General features: G+C 39.6%; 1 long non-coding RNA gene across 1 annotated transcript; it reads left to right on the top strand.

Annotated features, from left to right (window-relative positions):
* The first annotated feature begins 3,135 nt into the window (after window positions 1–3,135).
* LOC142600146 (uncharacterized) lies at window positions 3,136–12,322 on the top strand. The gene is made up of 3 exons (XR_012833603.1): window positions 3,136–3,378; window positions 11,505–11,625; window positions 12,260–12,322. It is a non-coding gene; the product is annotated as an uncharacterized LOC142600146 (long non-coding RNA).
* Window positions 12,323–21,263: the final 8,941 nt, after the last annotated feature.

The raw sequence follows: 21,263 nt of genomic DNA, 5'->3' as shown, positions 1-21,263 counted from the left end.
CTGCAAATATGACTTAGGTCAGCCACTTTTCACTGACACAGGTTGATTTCTCCTCTTTCACCGACAGCTAAGCTAATATGAATTACCTTACATTAGCCGTGCAAGTTACCACAAATCAGTTTGGCTGTAGTAAATTGGGGTGAACTCTACAACAAGAAAGGGTTTTTTAGTTAGGATTGGTGGTGCTGTTTGAGTTATGCTCAAGCAGAGCCAGAAATATAAACATTTCGAAAGCTATGGGCAAACAGTCGAGATATGACCTTGGGAGAGTGTTTAGGGGGGAATATAATTGGAAAGAATGCTTAGAATATGGAGCAAGGAAGCTGTTACCTGCTCAATTTTGACCCTGTTTGGAAAACACACCTTTGGTATACTTTTACAAATGAACAGAAATAAGAATTTGTCTTTGTCATCTGAGGACAATGATCAAAATAAGTCTAGCATTAAAAAGAGAGATCCCAAACAGTGTAGGAGCAGAAAAAAACACTAGGATCTTCATCCTTTTTCTGCAATTATCCTACTGTAGCAGTTTCTATGTTTTCTATGTCCTACAGTTTATGCTCTAGTCTCTCTGTAGCCCCTACTGCAAACTTCCCCCTACCCCAAGCCGGGATTGTTCTGCTGAGAAAGAGCTGTGAGGATGACTGTGCAGAGATGAGAAAGGCCAAAATTACAGACAAACTTGGGATTGCTTAAGTGGGATCATCTATAACTCAAGGATTTGGGAAGGAAAACGCAAGCATAGATGGGAATGGGCAAAGCCCATGGGGGTCAGGGAGTGAAGTCCCAGCCTGGAGTTCCAGGCTGTCAGTGTCATCAGTGCAGACAGTGGCAGCTCCCTGGTGCTGCGGGGCCTCTGGAAGAGCTGTGGGGGCCAGCCCTACCCCTTCCTGGCCAACGCTGGTCCAGGCAGCAGCAGCTCTTTAGTTGCCTCATTCATCAGGGTGATGAGCACGCAAGTGCTTAGCCTCACACTTACTGATTCCTAGCTATCTTCTGTGCGTGCTAGGCTGTGAATAACTACTTTACACGGTTTCATTGCATATATTATTCTTGCGGAGTATCTCTGCATTTCTCTGAAGATGCTTAAACAAGCCATCAAAAGGCGGGCTGTAAGGAAGACAAGGAACAGAGAAGGAGCAGTGCCATGACTTCACTGTTACCCCAGCGTCTGCAGTATTTCATGCAACAGGGCAACAGGGCTAACACGCTGCAGGAGCACCTGCTCCAACCTCAGCGCTTAGAGATCCCTGGTATCTCATGTGGCCCAAGAGGACCTACTGTAGGCCATACTGACTGAATACCACCTGCACAGACTAGCAGCACAAACGCCATAGTTTAGCCCCTAGAGTGCAGAGTACAATCCTCCCCTATTATGCATAGCTGCTAAGATTCGAGTCAGAAAGTCAGTCCTCGAGGAGCTGCAAGACAGCTTGCAGAGTGCCATACGACTCTCTGTTGGAGCAACTGACAGGGAAAATCAGACACCAGTTAACTGAGGCACTGATCCAAAGCCCCTTTAAACACCTCGGTGACTCTCTTGAAAATAAGATGTAGGAGCTTTTCAAAAGATTACCCTTAATCTGTCACAGTGTGCAAAACAACTTAATACATTTATCATTTTTTTTCAGCTAGTGAATTCAAATCCCCCCTGTGACAGTTCGCCTAGCAAGTCAAACTTCTCCTACACAGCAAATGTTTGTCCTAAAATTGCAAAGGGTGGCTCCTTTTGCCACTGAGTTGCCCTGCACACACCTGCCTCCTATCAATGGGAGTTTTGCCACTGAAACAAACAGCAGGAGCACTGGACAACTACTGGTCTTTGTGTCTCCTTGAAATCTTGGTTTATACTATGATGTTTGATTTAGTCACCTCTCAAGCACCAGTTCAGGTCAACAGACACAAGCTGACTTCTCAACCTGTACCCAATGCACCATGGATTACTTTTAACCATTTACCAACTTTTCTCTTCATGTTATGCCGAAAGCTCATCTTCTCGGCAAAGCAAATGAGCTGTCTTTTCCCCTTTTAGTAATGATCGTCAGCTTGTGCTTTGAACAACAACTCAGCCCTCTGTCAGGCTTGTAAAAATCCTTGAGATACAGTGCAATAGAAATCTGTTTTGTCTTTCATTTTATATCCTGCTTCCCAGAAAGTATCAATATTTGCTTTTCAGACATACCATTTGGGTATTAAGGTATTTCCTTCACCATTCTCAAAAGCTGATTATTCTAATACAGCTCAGGAAAAGTCTAGTATTTGCCTTCTTTCAAGTCAGAAATACACAGAGTTTTATTTTTTAAAATTCTGCTAGATCATTTGGTATTAAATATATTCAAACCAAAGTCACCTTAATACTAAAAATCAAATTGTCAGATATTAAATGCTCTGACTAGTGACTATTAAAGAGCAGTAGTTGCTTTGGAGTAAGTGCACATTTCTCAGTGGCCAGATATAATTTTGAAGTGCTTATTATCCATCTGAGCATGGAATTTTTAAATACCTTGTTCTATTATATCCATTCTATTACATCCATTCTTTCAGCAATTTCCTTGTAAAATTAGATTTGTGCTAGGTTTCTCTCCCTTAAAGCAATGAACCAGAGAACTGCAGTAATCTCTATTGCCTCTCATGCTGTATTTAACCTTATACATGTATTAGATATAGATTAACATCTTGTCTTGCAGAAGCTTATGTTTCACAGAATATGGCAGAGTTTCATTTAAAAAACCAGATCAATACATCCTTCATGCTTTAGGTGGAATAGGAGGGTGTTTTCAGTGTTCTCCCTCACAGGCACAATTCTCGAGCTTTTCCAGTGTGACTGGGCTAATGGCACTATCATGATCAGTGTTTTTACAGTGTAATGAAACCTCGTTGAACAAAATGGGGTTTTTTCAGTCACATAAATCATTATTTGCAACCTGCTAAAATGTGACAGTATGAAACTTTTTCCAATCTAACGGATCTCTGTGGATTTAAAAATTTAATTTCAAGTTCAGGAACACAATCTCCAGGAGAGAGGGGATTCCATTCTGGAAAATTTGCATAAACCAGGAGGCACACCATTTTGTTTCCTACCAAAGAAAGAAAGTGGGGAAGAAACGTAAGCGCTGGGCAATTGCACCGGGCAGTCCGTGGGGCTCCCCTGGCGCTGCCGGGCAGCGGTGCTGGCTCCACGCCGCTGCGCTGCGCTCCGTCCCGGATGGACACAACAACCCGTGATGAAGGCACGGTAACCAGACCAAGCCCTTATCTTCAGGCGCACTCCGAGTGAGGTGGGAACGTCGGGCTGTCTCTGAATACGCCGATGAAGATGATGTGCCGATGCCACGCAGAGAACGAATAGCCGTTCAGGGGCAGCCGAGGCAAGGCAGGGTGAGGCTGGTGGGGGGCTGAAGGACGCAGGAGGAGCGGGGCAGCTCCCCTTGGGGGGGAACTGCGACCAGGGGGACGCCACTCCTCCTCCTCCGGCTGCAGCCCTCTCCTCTGCTTGGCTCAGTGTCTCTTGCCTTTTGGCAGCTGCTGCTGCTCCATATTTAAGGTTTCTGTGCTACAGTGCAAGAAGGGAGGAAGGAGGGCACTGGGGAGAGAGGAGTGGCATGACGGGACCACCCAGGTACTTTTCCAGGTGAGGAGTGAGGGGGAGAAGAGTGTATTTGCCCCAGGACCCGAAACAGCTATTGGTGTGGGCTGTAATAGCACTGCTGGAACAATCAGAGCTGCAAAACATTTGTAAACACAAAGGGTTTTTTTTTTTCTTTTTTTCTCCCCCCCCCCTTTTTTAACTTACTTTCTCTTTCCTTCTTTGCTTTTTTATTCTTTCTTCCTTTTTTCTTTATTTCTTTTCTTTCTCTTTCTCTCTTTCCTTGTTTCCCTTTTCCTTTCTCTTTTTCTTTCTCTCTCTTCCTCTCTTTCTCTATCTTTTTCTATGTTTCTCACACACACACACACAAGGACAAACACGCACACAAACATACACCACTTCTCCAGAGAACACCACTCTATACTAATGGCAAAAAGCACCAAGGACTCTCAACAGCATCAAAAACAGTGCTGTTGCTCCACCAGTTTAATTCAGAGATGCTCCCTATGGGTAAACTGCTATTTTTAAAGCAGTTAAAATTAGAGTTCATTGCAAAACAAGTCAGAGTGTGCATTTATAATATCAGTTTTGGGGCAGGAATTGTCTGAAAATAGCCCTTCTATATATTCACAAGCCGTAGTAAATATAAGAAAAGTTGCTGATCATGATAACTGCAGTAAACCACTTTTGCTTTTGCTTAGGGGAAGGGTGCATGCACAGGCAGTTTCTTCAAAGTAACTTGGTGTAAATTCACATCCTCACTTATCTTGCAGAAATATTCATAACATCAAATCCTTTAACATAGTGTTCAATTACTAGCAGATCCTGGAGGGAGCATTATCTTTGTTTCTTGATAAGTTTAAAAGATTTTATTTTCATGATCTTCAGTCATTATGGTGGTACGACTAGGCACTAAATTGGATGGACATGTTTAAAACATATGTACAACATAAATCATTGCTGAAACAGAAAAAAATTTCAGAGGGTGAAAAAGAGAAAATATTTTTAATAAAAAACTTTTGTGATGGTACTGTCTTTTTAGTAGAAATGTCTCATTTCAAAATTTTTCTACTAGCAAAATATCTGGCCAAAATATTTCAAAAAGTTTTGGAAAAAAATCATTAAAATTATATGCCTTTTATTGGGGGGGAGGATGTCAAAAAAATGTGTCAAAATTGTATCCTTTGAAATATTTTTAATGAAGTTATGAAAAAAATCAGAAGTGCAGGCCAAAGTTAATCTTTACTATAGTAATGTAGCTTCCCCAGAATTGTAAGTTATTGTCAAAGCTAAATAAAAATTTTTTTGATTGAAGAATAAAATAACAGCAAAAGGAAGTTACAACAATGTTTGGATTCAACACTAAGAATGAATTGATCTAGAATTATGAGTAACACAGTGCTCTGCACCACTCCTGAAGCAGCAGAGGTATTTGAATCTTCTCCATTTGAAAAGGCTGGAGGAAAGGGTACTTTGAGGTCCTTTCCGTCACTGCTTATCCATAATCCTGTGGTCAGAAACATCCATAAAACCACTTCTCCAGATGACACTGTACTGTCTCTTGTCTGGAAGACAAATAACGCAATCCCAGCGCCAAGTAATACAATATCTTGGTATTGTCTCATACTGTTATTTTCTGCATTTATTGAGCTGGTAGTACATCCTGTAGTTGGGGAAGATCTACGTGATGGTGTATGTTCTCTAATACACTAGAGTCCACAGTCTCTCTAGGAAGCCTGTTGCAGCCTCTTTGGGTTCTTGTAGTCATTCTTTTCCCTCAGAAATTGTGAAAGAATATGTTTCACATCTTTCCATCATTGTGAGCAATTAATCACCACGCTCTTTATAATGTCTTTTACACATTAGAAGATGTAATCGTGCCCCTCCTTAGTCTTTCCTATTTTAGACTAAGCAAAACCCATCATCACAAAATGTCTGTCTAACCTCTTATGCTTGTTGATACTATTTTATGGACTCTAACCAATTTTTCTTGAAGTATGGTAGCTGCATGTGAAGATGAAGCTTGGGCTAATGAAACTTAAATACTAATGGGAAGTAGTCATGTGTACAACAGTCTAATCATTATATTCCTGAACAGGATTTCCTTTCTTCTTTTTTCAGTAGCTGCACAACAGATACTTTAAGATTTTGTATATTTGATGAGTGCTTGCTGTAGGATATAACAGGGTCCTGCCATCATCATTCTTCAAAGAGCAGTGTGGCATAATGTCACTTTCTGTGGATGGAGCTCTTAGAATGTAGATGCTAGCGTGCATGTGGATCCCATCCTAATGTGGATTTGCATATGCCTGACATATATACCAGAACCCACAAAATTTCTCCTGACTGTAGTAGTATAGACATAAATGTTATTAAGTCTTATTAAGGTACAACAGATATAATTGAATGTAGCCTCCTGCCTATTTAATCCCTTTTTCATATTTGTGGTTTTGGGGTTTTTTGTTTTGTTTTGTTCGTAGGCGTAGCACTTTATGCTTATCTACATTGACTTTACTTCGGAAATTTCTTTTCATGGTTTATCATGACCATCTTGAACTCTACTTCTGTCATCCAAAGAGTTTGCACATTTCTCAGCTTATGCTACTCTCAAATTTCCTCTTAAATCCAAGTTCCTAGCTAAACTATGAAGCTGACCCAAGTCCAGGACAGGCAAGTCATTATCGTTTACCTGGATAACAAGTATTATTTGCGGATATCAAAGCAGAAAAGAATGTTTTGTATGACAGTTTGGGGCATTGAAGAAGAGTTAATGGTCATTGACCATGGTTGTTTGGAAGAATTATGTTTGCACCAATTAAAGAGTCAACAGCCACCAAGTCTGGAAAAGCATAAGGAAAGATGAAAGCCACTACAAGAAAGGTAACTTCAAACCCAGGCAAGAAACTTGAAGACCTGAACAGGAGGAAAATCTAGTGAAATAATAGCAAGAAAGCAACAGAGGGAATTAGAGAAAGACATCCTTAACTGCTGTGCCTCATGTGTTTCAAGTTGTTTCTATGGTCACAGAATAAGAAGGTCAAATCAGATCAAATAAAGCAAGGCAGAACTGAACAGTACAATTAGGCCATGGTAAAAAAGTAATTACTTTTCCATCCAGTAGAGATTGCATGTTACTTCTTGGAACTGTGCATTATTATCTAAATAATAGATACTAGGCAGTGAAGCAACTGGGAATGAATTGGGGAAAATCAGCTAAAAAGCCACTTTGCTAAATATTATAACATTACGATTTATATTAAAGTGCAGATAAACTTGAAAGTTGAACACTGGTGGGTCTTAACATATTTATGCTAAGTCACCAAGAGACTAGAGAAATAAAGAATGCAGTGCAGTGCTGAAACAGAGAGCTGAAAAAAAGTATTTTTAAACTACCAAGACAGCTGAAGTAGCATTCCCTTTGCTCTATACTTGTTGCATTTTAATTTTTTGATATTATAATTATGCTTATAGAATCATAGAATCATAGAATCATAGAATGGTTTGGGTTGGAAGGGACCTTAAAGATCATCTAGTTCCAACCCCCCTGCCATGGGCAGGGACACCCTCCACTAGACCAGGTTGCCCAAAGCCTCATCCAACGTGGTCTTAAACACTTCCAGGGATGGGGCCTCCACAACCTCTTTGGGCAACCTGTTCCAGTACCTCACCATGCTAACAGTAAAGAATTTCTTTTTAACATCTAATCTAAATTGACCCTCCTTCAGCTTAAACCCGTTACCCCTTGTCCTGTCACTACACTCCCCGATAAACAGTCCCTCTCCAGCTTTCCTGTAGGCCCCTTCAGGTAGTGGAAAGCCACAATTAGATCTCCCCAGAGCCTTCTTTTCTCCAGGCTGAACAACCCCAACTCTCTCAGCCTGTCGTCATAGGAGAGGTGCTCCAGCCCTCCGATCAGCTTTGTGGCCCTCCTCTGGACTCGCTCCAACAGCTCCATGTCTCTCTTGTACTAGGGCCCCCAGAGCTGGACGCAGTACTCCAGGTGGGGTCTCACAAGAGTGGAGTAGAGGGGCAGGATCACCTCCCCCGACCTGCTGGTCACACCTCTTTTGATGCAGCCCTGGACATGGTTGGCTTTCTGGGCTGCAAGCGCACACTGCCGGCTCATGTCGAGCTTCCCATCAACCAACACCCCCAAGTCCTTCTCCTCAGGGCTGCTTTCAATCCATTCCTTGCCCAGCCTATACTCGTGCTTGGGATTGCACCAACCCACGTGCAGGACCTTGCACTTGGCCTTGTTGAACTTCATGCGGTTCACACGGGCCCACCTCTCCAGCCTGTCAAGGTCCCTCTGGATGGCATCCCTTCCCTCCAGCATGTCGACCACACCACACAGCTTGGTGTCATCAGCAAACTTGCTGAGGGTGCACTCGATCCCTCGATTATGGTATATATCTTATCCTACTGATGGCTTTGGTACATTAGCTAACTTTAACTCTCTATGGAGTCTTATTTTTACTTCATCTTCCTTTATCTCAGTCATACATTTTTCCCTTTTTCTTCACAGGACAGGAGATGTACTTCACAATGCATGCAGTCTTCACATTTTTGTCAGTCCCTATAATAGCTCACTAAATAAGTCGACTATTTTGCAGTGCTGAAGCCAGTCCTTGTCTGAACTAAATGACACAGCACTGTGGATGCGAGTGGAACTTTCTAATCTATCCTACATGAAGATATAACTCAGTGTTTCAAAAAAAACCCAAAACTGTCCTTATGGACTCTTATGGATATGTTACCCTTAGTAACATATCTTCATTCAGCATGGCAAGAATCAGCATGCAGCACCTGAAAATCAGTAGGACCACTCCACTACTGATGGAAATAAAGTCCAAAGCAGCATAAGTCAGCCTCCCAGTCAACAACTGTCTTTCTTCAGAAGCCCAAATTACTCTGTGTTATTTACAGCAATGGTTAGCAAATCCAAAGAAAATCTAGCAAATCATTCTCACATCACACAGAAATCATGCCATGATCACACTACCTGAGTTACTGCCATCCCAAACCAGCCATGTTTCTGCATTGCACTATCACTGAAAAGAACCACTCCTAACAAAAAGTAATTCCTTCGGCTCCATCTGCCAGCCCTGGAATCAAGAGGGTTAAAGAAGCTGTAATTTATTTCTACCAAGTGAATAGAAAATTAGGATCTTTCACTTTCTCTCTTTCTCATGCATCCCTAAGAAAAAAAATTATTTCACTGGAAATTATGATTTCATCAGCTGAACTGAAAATCAAGAAATAGACCACTTTAAATATTCACACCATCTTGATTAAAGCAGGTGTCTCCAAGCTCTATTATTGCAAAGTGATTGTCAGAATTTCCATTGTAAATCTCTTCCCTCCTTTTCAGTGGTTTTATACTTGTGCCTTGGCTATGAGAGCACATTCCAGGCTGGAATTTAGGTTGGCTGATTATTAAAAAGAGGAGAATTTTCCTTTACAAATTATATTAAAAGAATTGTAGGACTAATAAAATGTTAGCTTTTCAGTATGGGGGAAAAGGCAGGGCATGTTTTTCTATATTGCACATATGGATGAAAACAGTAACCACAATCTGGTAGAGAAAGCAGATCTGAAAAATTGTCACATTTCCCCAGATGGCAAAGGACTACACCGAGCTAGCAGCCCATTATACTACTTTATGCTGCTTCATTCCCTGCAGCTCCTGGAGTTGAACAAATGGTTTGGGACAGTGTCCTGGTTTCAGCTGAGATATAGTTAATTTTCTTCACAGTAGCTCGTATGGGGCTATGTTTTGGATTTGTGCTGAAAACAGTGTTGATAATACAGGGATGTTTTCGTTACTGCTGAGCAGTGCTTACACAGAGCCAAGGCCTTTGCTGCTCCTCACACCACCCCACCAGCGAGGAGGCTGGGGGTGCACAAGGAGTTGGGAGGGGACACAGCCGGGACAGCTGACCCCAACTGACCAAAGGAATATCCCATACTATATGGTGTCATGGTCAGTACATAAAGCTGTGGGAAGAAGGAGAAAGCAGGGCAGATGTTCAGAGTGAAGGCATTACTCTTCTCAAGTAACAGTTATGCATTATGGAGCCCTGCTTTCCTGGAGATGGCTGAACACCAGTGGTGAATGAATTCCTTGCTTTGCTTTGCTTGCACATGTGACTTTTGCTTTACCTACTAAACTGTCTTTATCTCAACCCATGAGTTTTCTCACTTTTACCCTTCTGATTCTCTCCCCCATCCCAACAGGGGCGAGTGAGAAAGCAGCTGCGTGGGGCTGAGCTGCTGGCTGGGGTTACACCATGACAGACAGAAAGGGATATAGTTATTCTCTCTAATTACAGAAATCACAAGCCCCGCTATCATACCATGCCTAGTCTTTACTACATTTATTGTCCTGATACCCTGTGAAGTACAGAAATGTTTTTGTTCATTTTGTAGATAAGAAATAAACATAAGAGAATTTCACCTAATAAACTCAAGGTTGAACATCAAGGCGCCAGCCAGTTCTTTTCTTCTATTCAGTGTTTAGGCCATGCTCCCGCTAATAAATTCAATTGTCCCAAGAGACATGCCAAGAGACATACCTAGGCACTGAAATTCAACTGTAAATGCTGTTAAGTGAGTACTAGTGTCACAACAGCCTGTGACATGTTTTTGGCCTATGCCAGTGAGTACCCTCCCAAGCAACTCTTGGGCACGACTCAGGAGTTAGCACTGGCCAGGGACCATTCCTAGCAGGAGAGAGAGTTTAATAGCATTGGCATTAGCTGTTCCCTGTCAGCTGGCCAGAGAACAGTCCCAGATATATTTAATTTACTACTACAGAGGAAGCCAAAATGGTCAGCACCAGCTAGCACGGTGCTAGCATGGTCTTTGTGCTGAATTACGCCTATGCTAGCAGCAGCCTTTCTCGGCATCACGTATAAGAATCCCCTCTCTAGCCACCATATTCTGCAATGCTCCATGGCTGAGAGTGTGGTCGTTTCTCCTCTTTCCTTCTATATTAAGATTACATACTGATCATTAGCGTAGCAGCAATTTTTAGTGCAACTCTGATGAGTGAAAATACACACATATTGATACTTTCACAACAGTAGAAATATAACTGCTCAAAGGAGTTGGCAATAAGTCACAGCCTGCTTTTTCTGTGCACTCTCTGTAGCAACATTTCATAAGTATTTTATTCTCTTTTAGTAAAGATTCAGTGTTACAGGTCCATAAAATGAAAACATGTGTTCTCTTTAATATGCATTCAGAGTGAAAATCACTTCACTCACATAAAACCTAATAATTGGACGTTATGTAGGGAAATTCTGAAAAAAGAAATTAAGTCTCCTGTGAAGTAGCACTAAAGATGTTTCGCAGTCCTGACATCAGCCACAAAAATGTCTAAGCCATCATACCCCACTGGCTTGAGTAAACACTTAATTTTCCTTACATCTGCACGCAAAGACTTCTAGGACACAAACCTACTTCTCACTGAAATAATAAAAAAAAAAAGGTAGTGTAAGAGTCTACTATTAATAAAACTCATTGTTCATTTGTTTATTTGAAAATTATTTTCAAATACTCTTTTTAATCATTGAGCCTGTATGTGATTCAATGGCATTGTTGAGATTGATTTAAATATAGATTGCTGTTCAACCCTTTTTTAAATGTCCAGGGTCACAGAGGAGGGAGATGAATTTCTGTTTCTTAAAATCTGAGATGCACATGGAAGACTTCCCTTCCTTTCACAAATTAAATGAATCAAGAGTTGGATTATTTAATACCGGGCACAACTGCATGCATCAAGGAGGGAAATTTTGTTTTAATTCTGGATTCTGTATACACTTTGGTTATATACCCTTCATTTTACATCATCTAAGCTTTGGCATCGCAACCTACAGTCCCATCAATACTGATGGGAGGCTTTTATCATTTTAAGGAGGCTGAGCCGAACACTGACTCAAAGACAGCTTTCAAAAGGAACAGAATGAAAGTGATGTCAAATTCAAGCCCACAATCAGCTCCAGAAGACTGCCCATTTTTTTCTTCTCCCCTTTATGGTATATAACAAGTAGTATTAAAAGTGCCTCAATGTTTAAAACACAGATTTGTTTCAAACTACAGCTTTGAAAGTAGGGGGCTGGAGATTCTATAACGTCATTGAATCCTTTTTATGATACAACTGTGGAAATGTTGAGGCAGGAATAACTCTCAGTAGGATTACATCCTGGCAAGAAGCAAAGCAAAATGCCTGAAGTAATCCCACTGTGTGTTAATCATATGGTTAATTTGTTAAATTTGCATTTCATTTGTTTCTGTAGCTTGGCAGAAATTTTATTGATAAGGGGTTTTTTTTAACTGTTTTGTTTTGGGTTTGCTTTTTTTCCCCCTTTGTCTTCCAAGAGATTCTGCATTGATCAATCTGTTTTCTGTCCGCAACTCTGTCATAATTAGTGACTGAGTATGTAGCTGAGCAAGAAGAGTTAATGATAGGGCATAGTCTTTTGTGTAGTCTCTTGTTGTGTAATTGTTGCTTTTCTGGGTTCGTAGGTTGCATGCAATTTGCTTTGGTTTTGATCTTATTTTCTCGTGAAATTGCTTTAAGATAAGCCTCTCTCAGTGATTTTTTTTCTAAGTCTTTCTTCTTTGTTTGATTAATTTTCATCCTCTTGATTTCCTTATTTTCCTTTATAGCAAATGATTGGGGTGAGAATTCTAATACGGGGCCAGGTGGAGAATCCGGCTCTCTTGCTCCCCCCAGCTGTTGAAGAAAAATGGCAATAGCAATGTCATAATCCCTGACATGTGCCATCACTTCTCTGGCCAGACACCTACCGAATCAAAACCAATCAATTTTAAAAGAGAAGAGTATTTACATCGGGACTTAGACACAAAGCAACAAAAACTTCCTGCATAGCAACAACATCAGCCCCATTGCTAATCCCAAGCAATGCATCAATCTATAGGAGAATCTAAAGCTAAACGAAGCATTTCTTACACAGTTTCTTGCAACTCACTGGAGCCAAGTGTAAGTGTATCCTTGGCTAGATCGCAGTCCATCTGAAATGTAGGATGTTGCAAACTCCTTAGAGTAACAGAAGAGGAGAATTGATATGTGAAATAGCTAGGATATAAATTGGTTAGACTTCATAGACGATATCATTAAATGTCCTTCAAAACAGGCAGACAACTAGTCCTTGGTTATGCATATGGGATTCCTCTAGAAATGCATATTTCGTATATTACCCTTTGTCTGACTTAAAGGATCAGTACTACATTGTGCATTGCCTGAAAATGGCAACTGCTTTTCAGAGATAGCTCCAAAAGATAGCACTATATAATGAATTATGCCTCAGGTATGGATCAAGCTACATTGGTTTTAATTAGAGATAGGTCTTGGGCCAAACATTTAGCAGAGCAGGAAAAGGAAAAATAAATTGCAATGGTAGACCCAGTGTCTCCAGGTCTCATAGAGACTTTTGATTTCTCTTTTTTCTTTTTTTTTCCTCTGCAGGAGCAATCACATACCCCTGAACCCTTTTTCAGACAGACTAAGAGGTGACATTTGCATCCCTGATTCATTGTGACTACAGGAATCTTCTTTGGACAAATACAGGGTTTCATCTTTCGGTTGTTCCAGCCTTCTCTTGCAATTAGTTTCACTACTTCACTCACTGACATTCCTTCTGACACATTTCACTAATGGATCAGCAAGCTCAGTTTCCATAGGCAGAACTGTATTCCCAACAAGAAATCTTTTACACCGAGGAAACCTTCAGAAGATCTCACTACTCACTAGTGCATCTGGAAAGGCAGAAACTGTTGAAGTCAAGTCCTCACTCAGTGCCATGGTATCTCTCACCCAAGGGTGTGGAGAATGAGGAAAACCATTTCCTTTAGAGGAAAGAGCAGGAGAGGAGGTCCATCTATGTGTGTATTTTCAGGTATGACACATGCTTGCAGGAGATACTCTCCAATAGGAAAAATCCTTCAAGGGGATCTTTCAATAACCTGAAAGGAGACTTAAGTGCACAGCAAAGGTCTGACAGAGGCCCTTGGGAGGGGATAGCGAAAAAAAGTGCAGCAGGAAGTTCACTGATCTTGTCTTTTCCTATGTTTCTAGGAAGAAGGTAAATGGTTTGGTCTTTTCACTGTCTTTCGGAGAATACCATCTGCCGTGAACCACCCAGCTTTACTTTGAAGGCCTGTGGGTGCTTTTAGGGCCACAGTACCTTTTCTGACAGATATATTTTCCAAAACAAGCATGGTTAGAAAATGACTGTGTTCAGCAGGCAAAGGAGAGCTTACAAGGTTGTTTTCACTTTCTCAGAGTGAAACAAGAAATACCTATTAGAAGTCAATGCAACAATAGCAGGCCACTATCTCAGGATCTGGCCTGTAAGGTGGCAAGGAACACAAACCATATCTGACAATATGTGGAGTAACAAAGTCATCTTCTAGGTTCAGCATTAACTGGCGTTTGGGCTAGCTTTTAACACCAAAGCTTATCAGTGTCAACACAAATTTCAAAATCTGGTGCCACATTTTACTGCAATCCTTACATAGCAGTTGTAGTATGCCTGGTGTTTCATCCCCTGTGGCCACATCCAGATTGGAAGCAGGAATAAAGTCCTCTCTAATTTTGGTTGTGACGTAGGTCCCTGTCCAAAGTCACAGAAATAAATTCTGAATCTAAGATGTCAAATTCAGAACTAAGGTTTGATCTTGCAGTCTGACTTGAACTCAGGCTGATGGAATACTCCAGGCACACACACACACACACACACACCCCCAATCAATCAAATTATTAGAGAAACACCAATCCAAACTTTTACACTTGGTTTTGACAAAAAGCCCTACCTATAAGTCCAACTCCAGAGTGTTCTATAAAAGGGTCTAAAAAGCTTTCCTTCATTTTCCTTGATTTGTGAATGTAAAAGGTGTAAAAAATTCTCAGAATATTACCTTTTAGATGTATTGCCCCAAAAGAAACAAAACTTAATTTATGTAATCTCCAGCTATTATCAGAACTACCCAAAAGAATAAAAACAAGATATAGATAAGAAACTCTTTGCCCGTGTTCACGGAAAATATGATTAAGGAAAGAATTTAAAAAAAAAAAAAAAAGAGAAAGATGTCACATTTTAGTCTATATTGGAAAATGTCCTACAATATCAATGGTGGGTCCATTATTCTAATCACTCTGTAATGAAGGACTTGCCAAACAGATATATTAGGAGAAAAAAATGAGTCCGGTAGTGTCCACTCCCTGTGAACTCATATCTGTTGTACATAGAAGAGAATGCCCAAAAGAAAACTCCTTAAAAGTGGTTAATTAACATATAAACCACAAATGTCGGAGTATCATAAATATTCAAGTAGTGATGGATAGTGGGATAAACCCTGAGTGCATGCCGTAAGTTTTTTTATCTCCATAGCTATCTTGAGTTAGATATTTACAGTAAATTACAGCTGCACATGCTTTACTCTAGAGCCATATGTTTTACTATTCAACCAGATGTAAGCCATAAAACTGTTTTATCTATTTTGTGGTTCAGCCTAGTACTAATAAAATAAACTACAAATACCTGACTTATAGCTTTGCTGGCATTTTTGCACTCCAGTGAAGTGCAGTGCCAATGCCTCATGCAGTGAAAGTGATCTAAGAAAATCATATGTTCTTCCCATTTCTTATACTTTCATAAGGATCTTAAATATTTGAATGAACAATGTTGAGCTATAACTTGTTCTTTTATTGTTTTTCATCACATGGACTATCACCATCACTGATAGTTCATTTTTGTTTCCTGCAGATTGGAAAGGACATTGTAAGGGGCCTGCACTCTGTCTTGGCTTCTACATCACTAATTTTCCTTAAGCATCACAGGGTAGCATCAAATTACTAAAATAATCATATATCCTAGGAAGGATGAGTTTAGTTACATAAAAAAGATAATGTTTCAATTAACAAGACATTTCTCTTTTTTTTTTTAATCTATTAACCCTTAGACACAGGAATCAAAAAGTATGAATATGTCTTGCCACTATTTTGGGATTAAGATTCCTTTAAGCACCTGTGAAAGCTGCCCTAAGTGCACACACAAATGTTTTCCGTTTATGTCAAGTGTCTTGGAAGACAATTTCAGCTTTCATATCGCTGTTTTTGCCAAAAAAAAAAATAAAAAATTGTGTAAGTGTTCTCAGAGGTCTTAAAATCCTATTTTTGGTGTGGAATGTGACCATAAGCAGCACAGTACATCATGGGGGTAGAGAAGACGTAAAGAATATTCTGAAAAGATCACAAAATACAGCCAATTTTCTGAACATTTTTAGATACACTGCTGGCCTTGGACTAATATGCTCAGTCTCGAGGTTGTCATGGACATCTGTTAATAAGTCTCCCTAGCCCAACAACATTCATTTGACTCTCAAAATGCATAACCCTAGCAGACTAATGAGGAACTGAATGCTGAGTGTTTATCAAAGGGGACTCTCTTCCATTCCATCCACCTCTTGCATACTTTCAAAGAATTAATCTATTTTAACAAGGGACCCTCTCCCTATTCTATGGCCTCAATTCAATCTCTAAAACAGGGGATTAAATCCAACATTCTGCAAGTCGAAATTAAAGTGGTTTTGGTTGTTGTTTTTCAAGCTACTCTGAGTGTTAATTGGGGTAAAATCTGCAGCTTCTGGATTACCATACACATTTCGATTAACAGAGAAGGAAAACTTTGCCAGAAGTACCACAAGGACTAAGGAAAATGAAGTCTTTTAACACTTTCTCAGCATAGTAAGCAGGTATAACTTAGAGGAACACAGGCAATTTAAAATGCTTTGGTTGCTCTGCACACAATAATAAAGTTGAAGAAAAATCAAAGTACTGTATCATTTTTTACTCCTCAAAATCCTTCAGATTTCATTATGATTGATTAAAAATAATTGAGCAGATGTTACAGGCAGTAATGCTTTTAAACCCTTTGTGCTTAGATTTAAATCTGAAATAATGCAGATAAAGGAAGTGTGAAAGATTTCATACCATGGTCCCACAAGTATTCGTAAAATGTAAGTGCTGTTTAGATACTTTCTTATGCCCGATACTTTATCATTTTTATGTTGCTGCTGAAAGGATAAGGTCTCAAGTGTGAGTTCCTGTGATAAACACATTTTCTTTTGGCTCATGAGTCATAGACAATGTAAAAAGACGTTTTTCCTCTCAAAACACCAATATTGTGAACATCTGGTTCATACCCTTCTTAACAAAATTTGTTCCACTGCTCTATTACATATAAACATCTGTCATTTATATCAAGCAGTTGACAAATGCTCTATCATGAATTCTAAGAACTGGCATGCTGGATCATTAAATATCTTTTTTATACAAAATGAAAACTGTTTGTTTGTGTTGAAGACTGAATCTTATTCAACAGAGGTGACTTCTTTAGCAAATGAGAAAACGGGTTAAATTTATATCAACCATCTTAAATTTTCTTTCTCCTGACAACTGTATGTAATTACTGTAAATCACTCTTCACATAAAAGACAATGACATGCTACTGGGTGACACTACGTGGATACTGTTTAGTGAATGTTTGTCTACCTAAGAAGACTGAAAATTTTGAGAAGTTCCAGACTCTCAGTTTTGCAGATATTTCTGGTGAGATTAATTCATTTGGTTTTTGGTTTTTGGTTTTTGGTGTTTTTTTTTTAAAAAGAGAAGGAAAAAAAGGCATTTTTCTGCTGGTGTTCGATACTAAGAGGTTGTTTTGTTCCTTTGCTCTGTTCAGAAGGGACAGCCACAGCCACGAGCAATGCATTCCAGGAAACATTCTTCCTCTAGAGATGTGGAATCATTTCTGTCTCTCCTTTTTTGGCACTTAGAGGCCCATGAAATCAAAACCTGGGGCAGCTATCACTGATTTTTGTATTGCACCCACGACTGTTCAAGCACAAGGAGATGACTTGATTTTCCTGAGGCCAAGTGGCTGTTGTGTGGTCCCCTCTGCATTCAGGAAAGAGCAACCTCTTCCACAGCAGGACAGGACAAACTCTCAGGAGGCTTCAGCCAGAATCGCCACAGGATCCTGTCTCCTTGAGTGTTTAAAGTTATTACTGGGAACCAAGCAGGAAGGGTTTTCTGTAATTTTGTGATTCATGACTCCAAGAAATGAATCCAAAATCTATGTACGACCTCCAAAACCAGCTGTATTGGGTAGAGTCCACTATTAAGAGCAAGTCAAGATGTGTAAATGAGGTGTCTCCTTCTCTCCATTGACTGTACAGACTAAACAGAGAGTCACCTGGCAACAATTAATAGAAAAATGGATTGCATTTCCTAAATGAGGTGCATAAAGCGGGCAGTCTGCACCTGGCTGTATGAGCTTTAAATTTGCCATCCTTATTCACAACATATGAAGTATTTTTCATAGCTTTTCAGGACAGGCATTGCACAAGACATTTGTAACTAGCTGAAAACAAAGAAACCCTGTGATTCACTGAGAAAAAGGATATTTAGTTAGATGCATGACAGAGCCAGAGGCAACTTCAGAGCTGCAAATGCAATTACTGCTGGCCAGAGGCATTTGCTTTTCACTTAAAAAAAAAATAAAAAATAGTCTGCTCTGATTTGTCTGATTTCTGTCCAGAGAAGAACATCATAAAACATGTTCAGTCTTAGGGGATCTGGAAGATCCTCCCTAAGAAGAGAACAGATTTGGAAAAGGTCCCTTTACCTACATGTGCAACATAAAAGAAGATAATTTCGTCATGCTCTGCCTTCCTCCTGCCCTTATTATGATAGGCTAAACATTGCTTTTTCATTGCAGGATGTGCAAAAAATATGGAGCAATTTGATATGCAGCCTGTACTAACATTGAGAAAGCCAAATCTAGTGTCCTAATGAAATCTATTGCAATATAAAAACGGTGTGTTTATTAATAAGGCAGAACATTATTAGATTTTCTTATTGAGCTAGAGCATTTCAAGGCCATTTGGGGCAGGGAGAGAGAGCAATGGCTTTACAGTACATTCTTTGTTTCCTTAACACTGATCACCTGTCATACTTGATTCCCACAGTGGACCTTTTATAGCAATTTGCTATTCTGACCTTTGCATACATTTTTTGCAAGCTTTACTCTGGGACCATTTAAGCTGGGATGGGTGGGCATATGTTGAGTAGGGTAGCAAAGAGTAGGGAAGGATTAAATTTCAGTTGTGAACTGGCTGCATCTCTTGAACCATTCATTACTAGATTCCCTAACATTTGGGTTTTCAAAAGGTGATGAATTTTTGTGTGGAAAGGGTATTTTGTTGGCCGGACTCCACTGAAGCATACTTTGAACATTAACTCCCTATTGGCAGCAGTTTCTGCTTATGATTTGTTTTAATGAACACCAGTTTAAACTGGGCTAATCATAATGTCTGCTGGAGAAAGGTTAAACCCCAGCATATTTTATGCAAGCCTGACCCAACCAGAGCTCATGTGCTGCGGATGGTAGCCATGCAAAAAGGACTTTTTTGAGTGTGGGAGTTAAGTCTATACAGGATATGGTTAGAATACATGGGGGAAATTAACATTTTTCCATTTCTTTTTTTCTTCCTGTTACCTCAGTTCCCCATCTCCCTAACCACTGCACACACCCACCACCTTCTGTCTCTCTGACCTTGTTGATGTCTCCTGTTTGCCTGCAACCTCTTCTACTCCAACATCCCCCACTGAACTTAATTCCCTCATGCTCAGTTTACATCTTCTCAATACCCTGATCCCACTGTTCGTCGTCGTCCCCCAGCCATACATCTTCTCAGCCTCCTCACACATTTCCATGGTTTACTAAATCCTTCTCACATCTTAGGCCAGACAGCTGGAACCAGAAAAGGAACAGTTTCTAATTAAAAACCTCCAATTGTAAATATCATATAGTTAACAGCTACTCCTTGAATTTCTCCAAAATATCTCTAATTAAATCCCTTTGAAAATACTGAAAGGTCTTCCTTACCAAAGCCCACAGAACAAAGCCAAAGCAAAGTTTTTATGTTTATTACTGATGTCATGAACTGAAAAGGCTTTTTTCATTAAAGCTGAACCACAATCAAATACCATAGCAATAATAATATTAATCTGAGTTTTACCTAGCTATCCAGAATTAAAGTTAGAATATAGAATTTATGAAAAAAAGATACGTAATTCTGATGAAGTTTGGGAATCAGCAGGCAATCAGCTTATAACAGGACGTCAGCTAAAGCCCCACTGATAGAGTGCCCATATCATTCTGCATTTGGTTTGCATCAGTGTTGCATTTCTAATTAGAAACCCTTTGTCAGTACTGGTCTATGAGTGACAGGGTTGAAATATTTTTTTCTATAGAGATATCTGCCAATGTTTCATGTATTTTGGTTTAAAACAGGTTAAAGCAAGCATGGATCATAGCAGAATGGTGAAATTCCCTTTGGGAATAGTTACCATTACAAATCGAGGACAGAATTGAATAGGTTAAGCATTAAATATGAACAGACAGATCCTCAGATAACATAAATTGTTGTTGCTATTCCACTGATGTCATTAAGGTAGTATTGATCCAACTCTGCTGAGAATATGTTGAAAAGTGGTACCATATCCCGCAGGCAGATGGAATACTGAAAAAACTATACCTGCCCCTTACCGGAATCCACTTTGCTTACAAAAGGAAGTTATTTCTTTGTAGCTTTATATTAAATTTTATTCTTGTGAATATTTCTCTCTGAGTTACCTTCAACTCCCTTGGAGCCTTTTCCCTTTGAAATGCAAGGGGCTTAGTGTTTCATTATTGCAAGGAACAATAACTTTATGCAATTTACATGTATAACTAAGCACTTGGATTTCAAACCTCAAGAGTATGGTATTGGAACAGTAAAAGTTCCTTCTTGAATACATAACCCATTTCAATTACACCTATAGTGACTCCATTTAGTTAAGAAAATAAAGTAACACTTATTTTATTTGCTAGTGTGCTATTTATTCTTCTCCTCCTCCTTTCTACTGCAAACATCTCTCTATGTACTGCTCTGTTTAGTAACATTAACAGATAAGCCTATGGAGGCTGAAAATCCTGACTCCAGGATGGTGAAAAAAGGCTACAAAGGACTCAAAAGGAGCTGCAAATATGGAGACCAGAGGTGAGATTTCTAATGCATCAGGCATGTAATTGCATTAATTCAATACAATGATTAAAGAGCTTTGAAGCAATGCTACTGCCTCATCCAGACAGATTCTGATTAAGCAACAGAGGTGTGAGAAGCTGTTACGGATCAAAGATTGATAAGATATAGGTTGGGGAAGAAAATAGGTTGGGAAAATCTAGAGAAGATATTTAGTTGCTCTGAGGAAAAAGAAAATGTGTTAGATATAAGCTATAAAATAGATTGTTACGTAGCGTTACAAATTTTTCATTAAATGCATACTTCAAGGAACACAAAGTGATAATGGATAATTTAAAGATTTTATTTAAAAATTATTTTAAGGAAGAGAAAATAGATGGTTCAGTTGCAGTTCAAACATCAGCCTCTTATACCTCCAAATTATATATCTGCATTTAAACACTGGTGAAATAGCTCAGCTTCTGAAAGATCTAAAATCATTGGTGGATTTAAGAAGGCATCACAGGGTCTGTAACACATATCCCTATTAGTACCACAAACCCAGTCTTCACTTTGGGCAGCCATT

This window comes from Balearica regulorum, chromosome 1, assembly GCF_011004875.1.
Source record: "Balearica regulorum gibbericeps isolate bBalReg1 chromosome 1, bBalReg1.pri, whole genome shotgun sequence".
NCBI lineage: Eukaryota > Metazoa > Chordata > Aves > Gruiformes > Gruidae > Balearica > Balearica regulorum.
This window is presented reverse-complemented; position numbering and strand designations above follow the sequence as displayed.